Source organism: Chlorocebus sabaeus, chromosome 18, assembly GCF_047675955.1.
Source record: "Chlorocebus sabaeus isolate Y175 chromosome 18, mChlSab1.0.hap1, whole genome shotgun sequence".
NCBI lineage: Eukaryota > Metazoa > Chordata > Mammalia > Primates > Cercopithecidae > Chlorocebus > Chlorocebus sabaeus.
In genome coordinates, this window is record NC_132921.1 from 68,663,928 (window position 1) to 68,681,734 (window position 17,807).

The 17,807-nt window shown below is 42.4% G+C and overlaps 2 pseudogenes; one reads left to right on the forward strand and one right to left on the reverse strand.

Moving 5' to 3' along the window:
• Nucleotides 1-729: 729 nt before the first annotated feature.
• Nucleotides 730-3,592, forward strand: LOC103222732 (mitochondrial nicotinamide adenine dinucleotide transporter SLC25A51-like; annotated as a pseudogene).
• A 9,662-nt stretch (nt 3,593-13,254) lies between these two features.
• LOC140709035 (small ribosomal subunit protein eS17-like) lies at nt 13,255-13,712 on the reverse strand (annotated as a pseudogene).
• Nucleotides 13,713-17,807: the final 4,095 nt, after the last annotated feature.

The following is a 17,807-nucleotide window of genomic DNA, read 5'->3' on the forward strand; positions in this document are numbered from 1 at the left end:
TGACCCAGGGCAGAAGACAATGCTGGTTGTAACCCTAGTTACAGGTTGAAGATAGGCTGTTTTGAGGGAAGAGGAGCTCTTTTTCACCCTGGGGGCGTGAATCTTGATAAACTGAAGTTGGTCAAGGTAATTCTATTCTGTTTGCCAGTGATTGGCTCAGATACAAGCCCCTTTTCTAATCAGCATTATTGAGGTATATTTTATGGATAAGAAAATGCAGGAATTTTAAGTTTGCAGTTTGGTAAGATTGACAAATGTAAACAATTGCAGCCACCCCCATATTCATGATAGAAAACATTTTCCTCACCCTTGAAAAGTCGCCTACTGTCTTTTGTAATCAGTTCCCAGCCACCTATTTCTGGAAACCACTGTCTTGCTTTATGTCACTACAGGTTAGCCCTTTTACATTTTTCATATAAATGGAATTATAGGTGCCTGCATGGGCCCTGGCTCACTCACTGGCCTGCGGGATGCCTTGGCAATGGGAAATACAGTTATCAAAATTGACTCCAGAAGAGAGAACCTAACAGAACAATAACAATGGAAGAAACTGGGAACATTATCAAACAGCTATCATCCTGCAAAACTCCAGGCTCAGATGGTGTTACAGGTTAAAAAAAAAAAAAAAAAAAAGGCCCTTCATGAAAAAGAAAGTTTTTTTTGTTTTTTTTTTTTTTTTTTTTGAAACAGAGTTTTGCTCTTGCCCAGGCTGGAGTGCAGTGTCGCGATCTCAGCTCACCGCAACCTCCGCCTCCCAGGTTCAAGCAATTCTCCTGCCTCAGCCTCCGGAGTAGCTGGGATTACAGGCATGTGCCACCAGGCCTGGCTAATTTTGTATTTTTAGTAGAGACGGGGTTTCTCCATGTTGGTCAGGCTGGTCTCAAGCTCCTGGCTGCTTGAGCTTGATCCGCCTGCCTCAGCCTCCCAAAGTGCTGGGATTACAGGCGTGAGCCACTGCACCAAACAAAATTTTTTTTTCTGAGACGGCGTCTCACTCTGTTATCCAGGCTGGAGTGCAGTGGCGCTATCTCAGCTCACTGCAACCTCCACCTCCCTGGTTCAAGCAATTCCCCTGCCTCAGCCTCCCGAGTAGCTAGGATTATAGGTGCTCACCACCACACCTGGCTAATTTTGTTGTATTTTTAGTAGAGACAGGGTTTCACCATGTTGGCCAGACTGGTCTCAAACTCCTGACCTCATGCAATCCACCCACCTCGGCCTCCCAAAGTGCTGGGATTACAGGCATGAGCCACCGTGCCCAGCCCCAGAAAGATCTTAAGCAACATGATGGATTCAGAAGCTCATGAAAAGAGGCCACCAATACTAACATCTTCAAAACAAGATATATCACCTCATATTATAAATGTTGGTGAAATGAAGCATGACTTGTGTGGCTGCTGTGCAGCCTTCAACACGTAGTAATCACATTTCCCATTCAGAAGGTCCTCTTTCAACAACAGCTGTATGCCATCAAAACCCGGGATGCAATACTTCAGTTGAGAAGGGATGGATTTCGAAACTTGTATCCTGGAATCCTTCCCTCATTGATGTAAAAGATAATTACACTTGCACTTATGTTGATCTGTAGGAGGATTTATCCTGCCTTCTCCACAAATGTGTCAGTGCTGTAGAGTTTGCAACCCGTGTTGTGGCAGCAGCACTTGCACGGAAACAGAAGCAATTTTCACTCCACTGGAAGGAGTTCAGACATTGCTTCAAGGCCACAGGCATCATGACACATTTACCAGCACTTATAAGGCTTTCAAGGCACTGAAATTCCATGGAATTGGAGAGCGTTGTTGAGGCTTGCTGCCCATTCTTTTCCGGAATGGACTCAGCAATGTCTTTTCTTTTTTCTTTTTTTTTTTTCTTTTGGCCTGGAGATGCCTTTAAGGAGCATCTGCCTACCGCAACAACTCCCAGTGCTCATTTGGTCAATGATTTTCTCTGTGGAGGTCTATTGGGTGCCATGTTGGGATTCTTGTTTTTTCTAATTAATGTTGTAAAAACTAGCACACAGTCTCAGACTGGTGGGGAATTTCAGTCTTTCCTCAAGGTTTTCCAAAACATCTGTCCGGAATGGGACAGAAAACTGATAAATCTTTTTAGAGGTGCTCATCTGAATTACCATCGGTCCTTCATCTCTTGGGGCATAATCAGTGCAACTTAGGAGTTCTTGTTAGAGGTTATATGAAGAAAACCATCAGTTAAGTGCCGTTTATTAACTGAATAGACCTTCTAAGAAGAATGCGGTTTGGCCTCTTTCGTAATTGGTCACAATAAGTTGATGTCATGACTCCAGGCCACGGTGAGTTATAGGCAAGACTGTTTTCCTTAAGCATCAACAAAACAGAGTAAAAGGTTCAAGCAGAAAAAATGAATAAGCAAATAAATGGAATTATACAGTGTTTTGTCTTTATCTTCTTTTCATTCACTTTACATAATGCTATTGAGATTCATCCATTCTGAGAGTCAGTAGGCCATTCTTTTTGATAGCTGAGAAGCTTTCCATTGTATAAGTATACCTCTACTTATTTACCGATTTAGATGACCCACAGTTTTTGGCTCTTATGCATAAACCTGTTATGAACATCAAGTGCAAATGTTTGTGTGGAGCTGGATTTCTGAATTGCATTGTGAGTATATATGAATTCTTTAAGAAGCTGCAAAAGTACTTTCCAAAGTGATATTCCCATCAACAATATAAAATTCCAAGATTTATTTATTATTATTATTTTTTTGAGATGGAGTCTCCCTCTGTCACCCAGGCTGAAATGCAGTGGCGTGATCTCGGCTCACTGCAAGCTCCGCCTCCTGGGTTCATGCCATTCTCCTGCCTCAGCCTCCCGAGTAGCTGGGACTACAGGCGTCTGCCACCACACCCGGCTAATTTTTTGTATTTTTCGTGGAGACGGGGTTTCACCGTGTTAGCCAAGATGGTCTCGATCTTCTGACCTCGTGATCCGCCCGCCTCGGCCTCCCAAAGTGCTGGGATTACAGGCGTGAGCCACCGCACCCGGCCTAAAATTCCAAGATTTCTAGTAGCTTCACATCCTCACTTACATTTGGTATTATCAAGGTTTTTGTTTGTTTGTTTGTTTTTGTTTTTGTTTTTTTTTTTGAGACCAAGTCTTGCTCTGTCACCCAGGCTGGAGTGCAGTGGCTCTATCTTGGCTCACGGCAACCTCTGCCTCTGGGGTTCAAACGATTCTCCTGCCTCAGCCTCACGAGTAGCTGGGACTACAGGCATGCACCACCACGCCCAGTTAATTTTTTTTGTATTTTTTAGTAGAGACTGCATTTTACCATGTTGGTCAGGTTGCTCTCCAACTCCTGACCTCAAATGATCCATCCACCTCGGCCTCCCAAAGTGCTGGGATTACAGGCATGAGCCACTGTGCCCAGCCTATCAGTTTTTTTTTTTTAATAGCAACAATTCTAGTAATACTATCTCATTGTAGTTTAATTTGCGTTTACTAATGATAAATGATATGATATGATATGATATTGACCATCTTTTCCTGTGCTTATTTGACATTTGTATAATCTTTGGTGAAGTGTCTGTTCCAGTCTTTTGCCTATTTTCTTTTTAATTCCGTTGTTTGTGTTCCTAATATTAAATAAAATATTAAATATAAAATTAAATATAGAAGTTCTATATGTATTCTGGGTATAAATTCTTTATCAGGCATGTTTTTCCATTTTCTGCTAGTATGTGCTTGTCTTTTCATTTTCTTTTTTATTTTTGAGACAGAGTTTCACTCTTGTTACCCAGGCTGGAGTGCAGTGGCACAATCTCGGCTCACCGCAACCTCTGCCTCACCGCAGCCTCTGCCTCCCAGGTTCAAGCGATTCTCCTGCCTCAGCCTTCCTAGTAGCTGGGATCACAGGCATGCGCCACCATGCCTGGCTAATTTTGTATTTTTAGTAGAGATGGGGTTTCTCCATGTTGGTCAGGCTGGTCTCAAACTCTCGACCTCAGGTGATCCGCCCACCTCGGCCTCCCAAAGTGCTGGGATTACAGGCCACTGCACCTGTCCGATTTGATTTTTTAAGTTGAATTTAATAAAAACCTAGTGAGCCCAGGCGCGGTGGCTTACGCCTGTAATCCCAGCACTCTGGGAGGCCAAGGTGGGCACATCACGAGACCAGGATATTGAGACCATCCTGGCCAACATGGTGAAACCCCATCTCTACTAAAAATAAAAAAATTAGCTGGGCGTGGTGACGTGTACCTGTAATGCCAGCTACTAGAGAGGCTGAGGCAGGAGACTCACTTGAACCAGGAAGTCAGAGGTTGCAGTGAGCGGAGATTGCACCATTGCACTCCAGCCTGGTGACAGAGGGAGACTCTGTTTCAAAACAAAAACAAAAACAAAAACCTAGTGAATGAGACATTGAGCCAAGAATGATAGAAGATGCAGAGATAAGTATTACATGGTCCCTGCCTTTGAAGCACTTATACTGTGAAATAGAAAAAACAATATTATAAACTAATAACCACATTAAAGGAATGACAGAACACATTTAATAAAAGAAAAAAAAATAAGGAAGGTGGCTAATGAATAACTGAATGAATACAGTTAAGTTTTCATAAATGACTGCATGCATCAAAATGTTAGGTAACTTTAATTTTATTTATTTATTTATTTTTTGAGATAAAGTCTTGCTCTGTTGCCCAGGCTGGAGTTCAGTGGCATGATCTTGGCTCACTGCAACTTCCGCCCCCCGGGTTCAATCTATTCTCCTGCCTCAGCCTCCTGAGTAGTGGGAATTACAGGCGTGTGCCTCCATGACCAGCTAATTGTTTTTTGTATTTTTAGTAGAGACGGATTTCACCATGTTGGTCAGGCTGGTCTCAAACTCCTGACCTCAAGTGATCCACCCGCCTTGGCCTTCCAAAGTGCTGGGATGACAGACGTGAGTCCCTGCTCCCAGCAGGTAACTTTAATTTTAAATGAACGGACTCCTGACATGTCCCCTCCTGTGTTATCTGACACGGTCTATTAAATAATGTGCATATTTAAATTAAATGAGGAAGGACTGGCCTGGTGGCTCAGGCCTGTAATCTAGCACTTTATGAGGCAGAGAAGGGTGGATCGCCTCAGGTCAGAAGTTTGAAACCAGCCTGGCCAACAAGGTGAAACCACATCTCTACTAAAAATACAAAAAAGGCCAGGCATGGTGGCTCACGCCTGTTATCCCAGCACTTTGGGAGGCCGAGGTGGGCGGATCACCTGAGGTCAGGAGTTTGAGACCAGCCTGACCAACACGGTGAAACCCCGTCACTACTAAAAATTAAAAAACTAGCCGGGCGTGGTGGCAGGCACCTGTAGTCCCAGCTACTCGGGAGGCTGAGGCAGGAGAATGGCGTGAACCTGGGAGGCGGAGCTTGCAGTGAGCAGGAATCATGCCACTGCACTCCAGCCTGGGCGACAGAGCGAGACTCCGTCTCAAAAAGAAAAGAAAAAATTATCTGGGTGTAGTGCCAAGCGCCTGTAGTTCCAGTTACTCGGGAGGCTAACTTCCCTTTCCTTGCAGGTAGAGGGCAACTGCTAGGGAAGCTAGATCCACATGCCAGAGGCTGGCCTTCAGAGGGGAAGCCAAGATGAGCTGCAGTGCTAAGAAGTAAAGCTACTTTTGTGGTATCTGGAGCTTTTGCAAGCCCCCAAAGGCCTGGGAGGCAGGTGGAGACAAGCCAAAATAAGGATGTGCACTACCAGTGTATGAGAATAGCTACTTCCTCTCCACTCTCACCCACATTGACGTATTGTCGACATTATAATAAAGTGTTGCCTTTGCTAACATTATAATAAAAAGTATACATAGTTATTACATTTGCATTTTGTATTGCATAATGCTAAGAGGTGTTAAGTAATAAATTCAGTCAGGCGTGGTGGCTCACGCCTGTAATTGCAGCACCTTGGGAGGCTGAGGCGGGTGGATCACCTGAGGTCAGGAGTTCAAGATCAGCCTGGCCAACATAGTGAAACCCCTTCTCTACTAAAAATACAAAAAATTAGATAGGCGGGGTGGCACATGACTGTAATCCCAGGTACTGGGGAGGCTGAGGCAGGAGAATGGCTTGAACCCAGGAGGCAGAGGTTGCAATCAGCCGAGATCTTGCCATTACACTCCAGCCTGGGCAGCAAGAATGAAACTCCCTCTCAAAATAATAATAATTGGGCCAGGCACGGTGGCTCATGACTGTAGTCCCAGCACTTTGGGAGGCTGAGGCAGGCAGATCACCTGAGGTCAGGAGTTCGAAGGCAGCCTGGCCAACATGGTGAAACACCGTTTCTACTAAAAATACAAAAAATTAGCCAGACGTGGTGGCGCACGCCTGTAATCCCAGCTACTCAGGAGGCTGAGGTAGGAGAATCACTTGAACCTGGGAGGCAGAGGTTGCAGTGAGCCAAGATCGTGCCACTGCACTCCAGCCTGGGCAACAGGGGCGAAACTCCGTCTCAAAAATAAATAAAGAAATAAATAAAATAATAATAAATTAATTAAGTAATTGCCCATATGTATGTTTTCTTTTTTGAATAACTTGTATGGCTACTTTTCTGTGAGGATATTAATTAATTATTAATGTGCAAGGGTTTATTGTCTAAGCAATATTAACACTTTGTCATGTGTATCAGGAAGAGAAATAGGAAACACGAGTCCTGGGCCCCTGCTCTGGCCATATGAAAACAACAATGTTCCGCTGACTGCTTCCACTTAGAGGGAGAGTGAAGCTGCCCAGGTCTGAGATCTGACTCCAGTTAAAAGAAACCTTCATTTCAAAGCTTTAGCCTGTTCTTTCATCTTGCCAGGATGGAGATTTGGGATTCAGGTCCCTTTTGTTTTGTAAAACACCATATGAGCCCTTTGGCTGTGATGAGTTCTCCTGCAGGTAAATTCCACAGGCAAGGGTTACAACAAAGAAAACCAAATTTCCCTGCTCATGAGAATATTTTTTATTCTCATGCCTGGGTGAGGCATTCATGGGGATCCTCCTGGGGCAGGGAGCAGGCAGAGGAGGACAGAGAAGGAAGCTGGGGGCAGGTGGAGAATGACCAGATGAACAGGCAGTCCTGAAGATTTAATTTAAATGTTTAACCGTTGCTTGCTGTTCTCTCCCACCTGTGGTGCAATTATTTGTCCCACGTAAAACTCATTTTGAAATTTAATCCCCAAAGTTCCATTATTATTGTTATCATTATTGAGATGGAGTTTCGCTCTTGTCACCCAGGCTGGAGTGTAATGGCGCAATCTCAGTTCACTGCAACCTCCACCTCCTGGGTTCACGCGATTCTTCTGCCTAAGCCTCCCAAGTAGCTGGAATTACAGGTGCCCACCACCACCACGCCTAGCTAATTTTTGTATTTTTATTAGAGATGGGGTTTCACTGTGTTGGCCAGGCTGCTCTCAAACTCCTGACCTCAGGTGATCCAGTCTCCTCAGCCTCCCAAAGTGTTGGGATTACAGGATGAGCCACCACACCCGGGCCCTCAAATTCCCATTATTGAGAGGTGGTTTTTGTTTTGTTTTGTTTTGTTTTGTTTTTTGACAGAGTCTTGTTCTGTCACCAGGCTGGAGTGCAGTGGTGTAAGCTTGGCTCACTGCAACCTCTGCCTCCTGGGTTGAAGCGATTCTCCTGACTCAGTCTCCCGAGTAGCTGAGACTACAGGCATGTGCCACCATATCCAGCTAATTTTTGTATTTTTAGTAGCGACAGGGTTTCACCATGTTGACCAGGATGGTCTCGATCTCCTGACCTTGTGATCTGCCCTCTCAGCCTCCCAAAGTGCTGGGATTACAGGTGTGAGCCACCGCGCCTGGTTGAGAGGTGGGGTTTTAAGCAGTGATTGCCCTGCCCCACCTTGGGACTCCACAGACAGTCTCCACTAGATGTCCTTGACCTTGGACTTCTCAGCCTCCATAACTATAAGGCATGAATTCGTCTTCTTTATAAATTACCCAGTTTCAGGTTTTCTATTACAAGAAACAGAAACAGATTAAGACACCCCTTAACATTAAATACAAGAGTGAGATTGAGCTATCCACTGGGGCGTAGACCTTATGGTTTCCAGGACAGACTAGTAGGAAGTTTGAGTTATGTATCAGTGACTTTTTAGCGATGGCGTGTCAAGCAAAAAGAACCAACACATTGATGAACACGTTGTTTCTTCTCCCCATTCCCAAGGCTAAGTTTTGGATAAAACATCAGTCATTTAGTTAGAAAGTTAGGGGGCGTCACATGAAGAAAGGACTTGATTACTTGGTGACGTGAAATGAAATATAAACATACTTGGGACATGTAAGCAGTTTTCTTTATTAAGGTGTAAGGGTGACCTTTAATCAAAGTACTATTTAATGTTAGGCAAGGAAAAAAAAGAAATGACTAAACTGTAAGCAAGAGAGACACCACTTTAACTACTGTGTTTCCCTGAGTGTTTGGGGCATTTAGTTTTGTGCCAGAAAAGAAGCCATTGAAGAACTCCATCTCCATCACTTCCTAGGATTTAATTAAATTAACTCACATCTGACTACTAAATAGATACTTTGCAAGCGAGCAAATCATGAAGACAGGTAACAGAACAAGGTAAAGCGAATGGCAGAAGGGTGGTAGGTGGCTCGAGGGCACTAACGTGGTGCTCTTTCGGGGGCCTCCCAAGTATTCCAAAGGGGCAAAGAAATAGACCTCGCAATTCCTAGTTTGCATCACAGAGCCAGTTCCGGGCCCCACCTGGGACAATTTTTCCATCTTCTGAGACTGTTATTGCAGAGCCTGCTCATTTCTGAGCAGAGGGAGGAAGAGGGAGGAAGAGGAAATGGACATGTCCTCAAATCTGTTCATTTTCATGCTCCCTGATTTCTAGCTAAAGGAAGCGGCCAGGGGAAGCAGTCCGCCTGTCCTGAACCTATCAGTGTTAGCAGTGGTGATCCCTACAACCTCCACACAAGTTGGCTTGCCTTATCTTTTGATAAAAGCCTTAGCAAAGCAAAGCAAAGCAAACTAACCCAAAGTCTTTCTCTTTCAAGATAACAAGTCTAACTTTATCAAGACTACAGCCCGGGGCCTAGCGTGGCTCTGATTTCTGGAGGCGTGGGCTGGTGGGGACCGAGGCCCCAGCAGGGCTTTGTGGTGCCGTTGACTCCTTTTACCATCTTCTCAAAAAACCTCCAGCTCTTGCTTTCACACTGCCTCCTCCAGGTTCTTTTGAACTTTGTAAAAAGCAATCATCACCTGTACATATTACCCTTAACCCTTGGAAAGGGAACAGTTTTGGAGAACTTGCTCTGGTAGTTCCCGATGTCCTGACCTTGCTGCAGTTCTATCGGAACTGTAAACTCTGGGATGACTTTAGGTAGCAGTGGTGGCCGGAGGGTTTCGTTGCAAGGCTGGGTTGGAATGAACATATTGGGTGTGGCACAGGAGTGAGAGGAAGACCCAAATCGGGAGACTGAGGCACAAGAGGGAGCAGGAGTCCCGGGCTGTGCACGGAGTGGATAGGCAGGCATTCCTCAGAACTTGACACTGTTTCTAGAAGGGATGTTTGTCCACTGACTCACACCGAGGCTTGAACTACTGTTTAAATCTCCCCTCTTTCTCCTCCTTTCAGGTTATCAGCCATGGTTCCTTGACTTGCATCCCAGGATAGAATGCTAGGAAGCTCTGGTACTCTGGCTTCCCAGGCTGGATTACTTGGGGATATTCTCATAATAGAGGCAATAAAGTGGACCCAGAACAGGCCTTGGATGGCCCAAGCTCAGATCCCCACCCTCCCCCTTACTATCAGTTCCACTCAACATCTCTGAGCTGTAGTTTTTTTAAATCTGTAAAACAGGATCCCTAATGCCTGTCTGGAAAAGTTGTTATCACTAAGTATAACATCCTTAAGTACCTAATATATAGTAGATAATCAGGAAGTTATTTTTGTTATTACCTCTGTGTTACTTTCTCTCTGTATCTGTATTTGTTTCTATGTTTCTAGCTATGTGTTATAGCTATATCTACATGAATCTATATATGAAGTAAACTTACGTTAAAAGCTTTATTGAGATATAATTTATATACAATTAAATCCATTTATTTTTTAAGAGTATAATTCAATGACTTTTAATAGTAAATTTACTAATTATGCAACCATTGCTACAGTAATGTTAAAACATTTTTATCACCCCTGCAAAAAAAACCTCATAGACATTTGCATTCACTAAATTCTTCACCAAGATGTTTACACTCATGAAAAGTTTTGTTAGAATTTTCTGTGAACTTTTTTTTTTTTTGAGAGGGAGTCTCACTCTGTCACCAGGCTGGAGTGCAGTGGCAAAATCTCGGCTCACTGCAACCTCCACCTCCCAGGTTCAAGCAATTCTCCTGCCTCAGCCTCCCGAGGAGCTGGGACTACAGGCACCCGACACCACACCCAGCTAATTTTTGTATTTTTAGTAGAGACAGGGTTTCACCATGTTGGCCAGGATGGTCTCAATCTCTTGACCTCATCATCTGCCCACCTTAGCCTCCCAAAGTGCTGGGATTACAGGCGTGAGCCACTGCGCCCAGCGAAAAAAATTTTTAAGTGATTAATTTTGTCTTCATGTGAGATGATGAACTTAATACAAACTCCAAAGGAAAAAAGGAGTGTACAAGTGACGTCTCCCTCGGGGTTTCTCTCAGTTAACATTGCTTGCCTCTAAAAAGAACTGCTTGAAACCCCAGAGAGATGGACCTAGATTTTAAACTCAAGGATGTATGCTGATTTTTTCAGATTCTTTTTCATCATCTAGAAGTGTGCTGTTCAATAAGGTAACCATTACCTCCTGTGGCTGGCTTGCGAACACTTGCAATTTGGCTAGTGTGACTGAGGAACTGAATTTTTAATTTAATTTTAATTAAACTACATTTTAAGACTCATAATTCAGTTATTGAAAAACTCAAGTACGTTTGCAACTTGGATATATACATCTACTTTTTTGTATCATAAACTTCATTAAATCTTAATGCAGATCGAGCTTTTCCAATGAAAATTTTATGTCTAAATTGTAGTGAGCTGGGACAGTACGTTTTAGATATGTTGGGTTAAATAAAATATCATTAAAATTTGTTTTGTCTGTGTCTCTTTACTTTATTTGAAATACGGCCTCTAGAATATCTAAAATTACCCACGTGGCTCCGTTTATCTTCGTCTTGGACGTGCTGCTCCAGAGAGATAGCATATGCTTTTTCTCATTTTATCTATTATTATGGTGAAATATACTAATGTATTTTCTAATATATATATATATATTTTTGCATTTCTGGCATAACCACCACTTGGTCATGGCATTCTGAATTATTTACTATAATTCTTTATTCTTTATTTAGCTCCTTTGGCCTTAATATTCATATGTAAGATTGGCCTTTAGTTTTACTGGGCTATCATGACACATCTGGAAGCTGTTCTTGTCTAGTCTTGAAATTGTTTAAATAACATAGCAGAGATTGTTCTTTGGGCCTGGCGTGGTGGCTCACGCACTTTGGGAGGTGGAGGTGGGTGGATCACTTGAGGTCGGGAGTTCGAGACTAGCCTGGCCAACATGGTGAAACCCCGTTTCTACTCAAAATACAAAAAATTAGCTGGGCGTGGTGGCTCACACTTGTAATCCCAGCTACTTGGGAGGCTGACACAGGAGAATCGTTTGAATCTGGGAGGCAGAGGTTGTAGTGAGCCGAGATCGTGCCGTTGCACTCCAGCCTGGGCAACAGAGTGAGACTTCGTCTTAAAAAAAAAAAAAGATATTGTTCTTTGTAGAGTGGTGGAATTTCCCTCTGTAAACTTCTGGGCTGTGTGGTTTTGGGGATACTGAGGGGTGAGGAGAGAATAACCTTGCTAACTTCGTGAAGCATACACACACTTATTTTTTTAAACATAAATTATACACATTAAAACAAATAAAGGATTATATCTTAAGTGCATAGTTCTGCATTTTTACACACTTACACCTGTATAACTATAACCCAGTCGAAATATACATTTCCCATACCCCAGAAGTTCTCAACACTTTCCCAGTCAAGACCTTCCCCAACAGATGTGACTACTATTCTGACATCCATTACTAGGAATTAATTTTGCCTGTTCTTGAATTCATATAAGTAAAATCATATATTACTTCTGTTTTCTTTTCTTTTTGGGACAAAGTCTCTCTGTCACCCAGGCTGGAGTGCAGTGGTGCGATCTCGGCTCACTGCAACCTCCGCCTCCCGGGTTCAAGCGATTCTTCTGCCTCAGCCTCCTGAGTAGCTGGGATTACAGGTATGTGCCACCATGCCCAGCAAATTTTTGTATTTTTAGTAGAGACAGGGTGTCACCATGTTGGTAAGGCTGGTCTCAAACTCCTGACCTCGTGATCCACCCTCCTCGGCCTGTGAATCACCGCACCTGGCTACTTCTGGTTTCTTTCACTCAACATAATGTCTGTGATTCATGTTAAATATAAAAGTAATTTATTCTTTTTTATTGCTGAGTAGCTTTCTATTGTATGAATATCCATAATTCATTTGTTCATTCTCCTACTGATGGACATATGGGTTATTTCTAGTTTACCGCTATTATGAATAGAGTTACTATGAATATTATTATACATATGTTTCTATGGACATAGGCACTTATTTTTCACGGCTATATACCTAGGAGTGGAATTGCTGGGTCATAAAGCAGGTGTGTGTTTAATTGTGGGAGATACTGTCAAATAGTTTTCCAATTTATACGAGACCAGTCACATGAGAGAGTTCCAGTTTCTCTATATCTTCACCACTATTTCGTATTATTAGGTATTTTAATTTTAGCCTTTCCTGTGAGTATGTAAAACATTTTGATTTTAGTTTCATTTTCCTGATGAGTAATACATGCACCTATTCAGGGATGTATTGATTTTTGGATGTCCTCTTTTGTCTTTTACTTATTGATTTATGAAAGTCCTTTGTTTTTCTGGGTGTAAATCCTCTGCTTGAGTGTGAGAGTGTGTGTGTGTATATATATAGCTGAGTAGCTGGCATTACAGGCATGCACCACCATGCCCGGCTAATTTTTGTATTTTTAGTAGAGACAGAGTTTCCCCATGTTGGCCAGGCTGGTCTCAAACTCCTGACCGCAGGTAATCCACCTGTCTCAACCTCCCAAAGTACTGGGATTACAGGAATAAGCCACTACGCCTGGCCTTTATTATATATATTCTATATGTAGAATGTATATAGACATATATCAGAAAATGTTTTGCTTTTTTTTAAGGCTGTTGTCCCAGGTTTATTGAAAATATTACAACATTGCAGAAAGATTCAAATACTCCCCGAGGCATTTTGAAATTCATCCCAACTGTAGGCTGAGTGACCTGCAGTTTGGATAGACTGCCGAAGTCCAAAAGCTTCAGCATTTCCTTAGTGTCAGGATCTACTTCAATGATCTCCTATCCAGGGCTGAGACCGTGGGAACATAATTGTCTCTCCTTTCTCTCTCCTCCTCCTGCAGCTTGATGGAGATACCTCTCACTGGGCCCCTCGGAATCCACTTCTTCAGGTGTGTGACTTAGCCTGCCATCTTGTTGCAGAGCTACTTGCTGGGGATAATGGTGACCCCTTCACACACGCGCTAGTTCTTGTGGAAGTCGTTGCCCAGGCACGTGTTGTACTTTTCTGTGATGACCCGGGCCATCTTCTTCACAGTTTTGGTGCGAACGCAACCCATGTTGGCAGGTCCTTGGTAAAAGAGCTAGAAAATATTTTCTTACCTCAAGGTCCTAAACATGCTCTTCAGTTCTATTCTAGAAGCTTTACTACTTCACTTTTCACATTTAGGTCCAGGATCTATTGCATATTTGTAAATGATTTAAGAGGTCATGATTCATTATAGATGTAGACACAAATGCAGATACAGATAGAGATGTTAGAGATATCCAATTGCTACAACATTTATAGAAAAGACTCTTTCCCCCACTGAACTACAGTGTTGCCTTTGTTGTAAATCAAGTGATTGCGTACGGATATATTTCTAAAGTGTTTTCTTCCCTGTGGGTCAATTGCATCTTCTTTGCATCAATATCTCACATTGATTAATTAAGATTATAGTAATTCTTAAAGTCTAGTAGTGTATGTCCCCTAAATTTGTTTTTCTCTTCTTGGTTACTCTAGGTCCTTGGCATTTCCATACACATTTTAGAAAAGCTTGCCAACTTCCAAAAATCCTTTTGGGATTATGATTGGATTGCATTGAATCTACACATCAACTTGGGAGAACTGACATCTTATCAGTATTAAATTTTCTGATCCATAAATATGGTATGTCACTCCATTTATTTAAGTATTTTAAAATTTCTCTTGGAACATTTGTTTTCGGTGTAAAGTTTTAGCGTAAAGATCTAGAACATTGTTGTTGATTTATTACTATCTATTTAACTTTTTGATACTAGCATAAATGGCATTGCTTTTAAACTTGTTTTCCAATTATTTGTTGCTAGTATTTTCTTTGTATACAAGTCTTAACACTTGCAGATAAAGATAGATTTACTTCTTCTCCAGTCTTTATTCTTAAAATTTAATTTTCTTGGTTTATTACATTAGCCAAGACCATTAATAAAATGTTGACTAGAAACTCTAACAAGTGACACTTTTTTCTTATTTTGAAAAATCAAGGGAACTGTTAAAAATTTAATAATCAATTATTAGCCAGGCATTTTGAAGATATATTTTATCTGATTTAAGAAGTTCCTTTATGCTTGTTTTGAATTTCTATCATTAAAAAGTGTTGAATTTTATTACATCATTTTTCTCATCTATTCAGATTCTCATATAAGTTTTTCCCCTTTATTTTGTTAATGGCATGAATTATATCAATTGGTTTTCAATGGTCAATTTAACCATACCACCTGGTATATTCATGAGAAATATTGATCTGTGACTATCTTTTCTTTTATGTTACCACTTCTCAAACAATATGAGAATCTCACAACAAATAAATTCTCATTTATTCCTTCTTATTTTTTGTGGCATTGTAGCCAAATATTCCCCTTTTTATTAGTTATAAAGCTCATAAACCTCATTATTATTGTTCCTTTTGAACAACAAATTTTATAAAAACTTTATTTTTAACATTTTTGGATTTACAGAAAATTAAAAAGATAGTAGAGAGTTCCGATACGCACCTTACTCTGTTTCCACTCTCATTAACATATTACTTTAGGAAGTCACATTTGTTACAATTAATGAACCAACGTGGATCCATTACCATTAACAAAGTCTGTAATTTATTCTGATTTCTTGAGTTTTTACCTACTATCCTTTTTATGTTTCCATTCAGGATACCACATTGCATTTACTTGTCATATCTCTTTATGCTGCTACTGGCTGTGGCAGTTTCTCAGACTTTCCTTGTTTTCAATGACCTTCACAGTTCTGAGGAGTACTGGTCAGGTTTTTTTTTTTTTTTTGAGACGGAGTCTCGCCCAGGAGTGCAGTGAGCCTCCTGAGTAGCTGGGACTACAGGCACACACCACCACACCCAGTTAAATTTTGTGTATTTTTAGTAGATACAGGGTTTCACTATGTTGGCCAGACTGGTCTTGAACTCCTGACCTTGTGATCTGCCTGCCGCAGCCTCCCAAAGTGCTAGGATTACAGGCGTGAGCCACCACGCCCAGCCTGGTCAGGTATTTTGTGGATGTCCATCTACTGGAATTGTTCTGGTGTTTTTCTCATGATTAGACTGTGGCTACAGATTTTTGGGAGGAAGACCACAGAGGTCTGTTATATGTTTTTTGCAGGATTCCCCTCCTCCAGGTGGAATCTGTCTCCCAAGCTAAGTGAGATTGTGACAGATTTTTACTACTCCTTTCTAGCTTAATCCTGTAGATTCACCCTCTAGTCTAGCACTCAGGAAATGGAAAGCCTGCCATTCATTTGGTTCCACTCTAGGTCTAAACCCATTAAGCCCATTCATATGGCCATAGAAAACTCTGCTTCTATTTTGTTCCTTCAGCAAATTCCTCTGCCTAGGCCAGTCCTAATCCTCAGCCTGTGCCCAGACTTGACATCTACCCCCTAGTGAAGAAAACAGGGACACTCTCAGCACACACTAAAGTGGTCTGTTCCTTTTTAGCATTTAGTTCCATTCAATTTTTCTTTCTAATATTCACAGCTTTCCAATGCCTAGAACCAGAGTGAATGGATTGAAATCTGACTCTTCCACTTATCAGCAGTGTGACCTGTGTCTTAGGGTTTTCTTTTTTGTTTTTTTGTCTTGTTTTGTTTTGTTTTGTTGTGTTTGCGATGGAGCTTTGCTCCTGTTGCCCAGGCTGGAGTGCAATGGTGCAATCTTGGCTCACTGCAACCTTCGCCTCCTGGGTTCAAGCGATTCTCCTGCCTCAGCCTCCCGAGTAGCTGGGATTACAGGTATGTGCCACCACGCCTGGCTAGTTTTGTATTTTCAGTAGAGATGGGGTTTCTCCATGTTGGTTAGGCTGGTCTTGAACTCCTGACCTCAGGTGATCTGCCCACCTCAGCCTCCCAAATTGTTGAGATTACAGGTGTGAGCCACTGCTCCCACCTAGGGTTTTCATCTACAAGATAAATATAACCATAGCACCTACTTACTACAGTTTTGGTGGTGAGCATATGTAAAGCATTTTGGACTGTGCAAAGCTCTATAGGTATTAGTCACGATGGTAATGATGATAGAACCCTCTCATTGTTTCTGAGAGGCCAACCCATGGCAGTTCCATGAACATGCTGCCCCACAGCTGGAGCTCTGAAGCTCTCACTGTTTCCCCACAAAGAGTTACAGCATTTTCAATTTCCACATGCTATGGTTTGAATGTCCCCTCCAGAACTCATGTTGAATTTTTTTTGTTTTTTAGACAGAGTCTTGCTCTGTTGCCCAGGCTGGAATGCAGTGGTGTGATCTCGGCTCACTGCAACCTCCGCCTCCTGCGTTCAAGCTATTCTCCTGCCTCAGCCTCCTGAGTAGGTGGGACTACAGGTGCGTGCCACCACACCCGGCTAACTTTTTGTATTTTTAGTAGAGACAGGGTTTTACCATGTTAACCAGGATGGTCTCGATCTCCTGACCTCGTGATCCACCTGCCTCAGCCTCCCAAAAAGCTAGGACTACAGGTGTGAGCCACCGCGCCCAGCCTCATGTTGAAATTTAGTTGCCATTGTGACAATATTAAGAAATGGGACCTTAAAGAGATGATCAGGTGATAAGGGCTCTGCTCTCATGAAGGAATTAATGTCATTATCTCAGGAATGGGAGATTCATAAGTTGGGGAGTTCTGCCCACTTTTTCTCCCTCTCTCCCAGGGTCTCTCACCACATGATGCCCTTCTGCCATCTTATGATGCAGCAAGAAGGCCCTCGCCAGATGCAGCTCTTAGTCTTGGACATCCCAGCTTCTGTGAGCCAAACAGATCTCTTTTTAAAAATAAAATTACCCAGCCCGTATATTCTGTTTCAGCAGCAGAAAATGAACAGGGTGGCTGAGTTCGAGTATCACTGCACCTAGAACGCTGAACCAGGCTTCTCTAGCTCCACCCTCATGCTCAGTTGCTGACTACACATTCTCTCTAGGGCTTCCACTGTCCCTTCAACAATCTGGCTTCTGTCAAAGGCCACACAAATTCATTCAACAAATTTACTCATGTGTGAACCCCAGTGATTAATAAGCTCAAATTGTTTGCTAGGTGTCTCTCTAGCCACTGTGCAAATCCCTGGGTACAAATGTTTGTCCTGGAGACAGGATACTGGCCAACTTTACTCTCTTGAAGTCACATTCCAAATGGAAACTGGA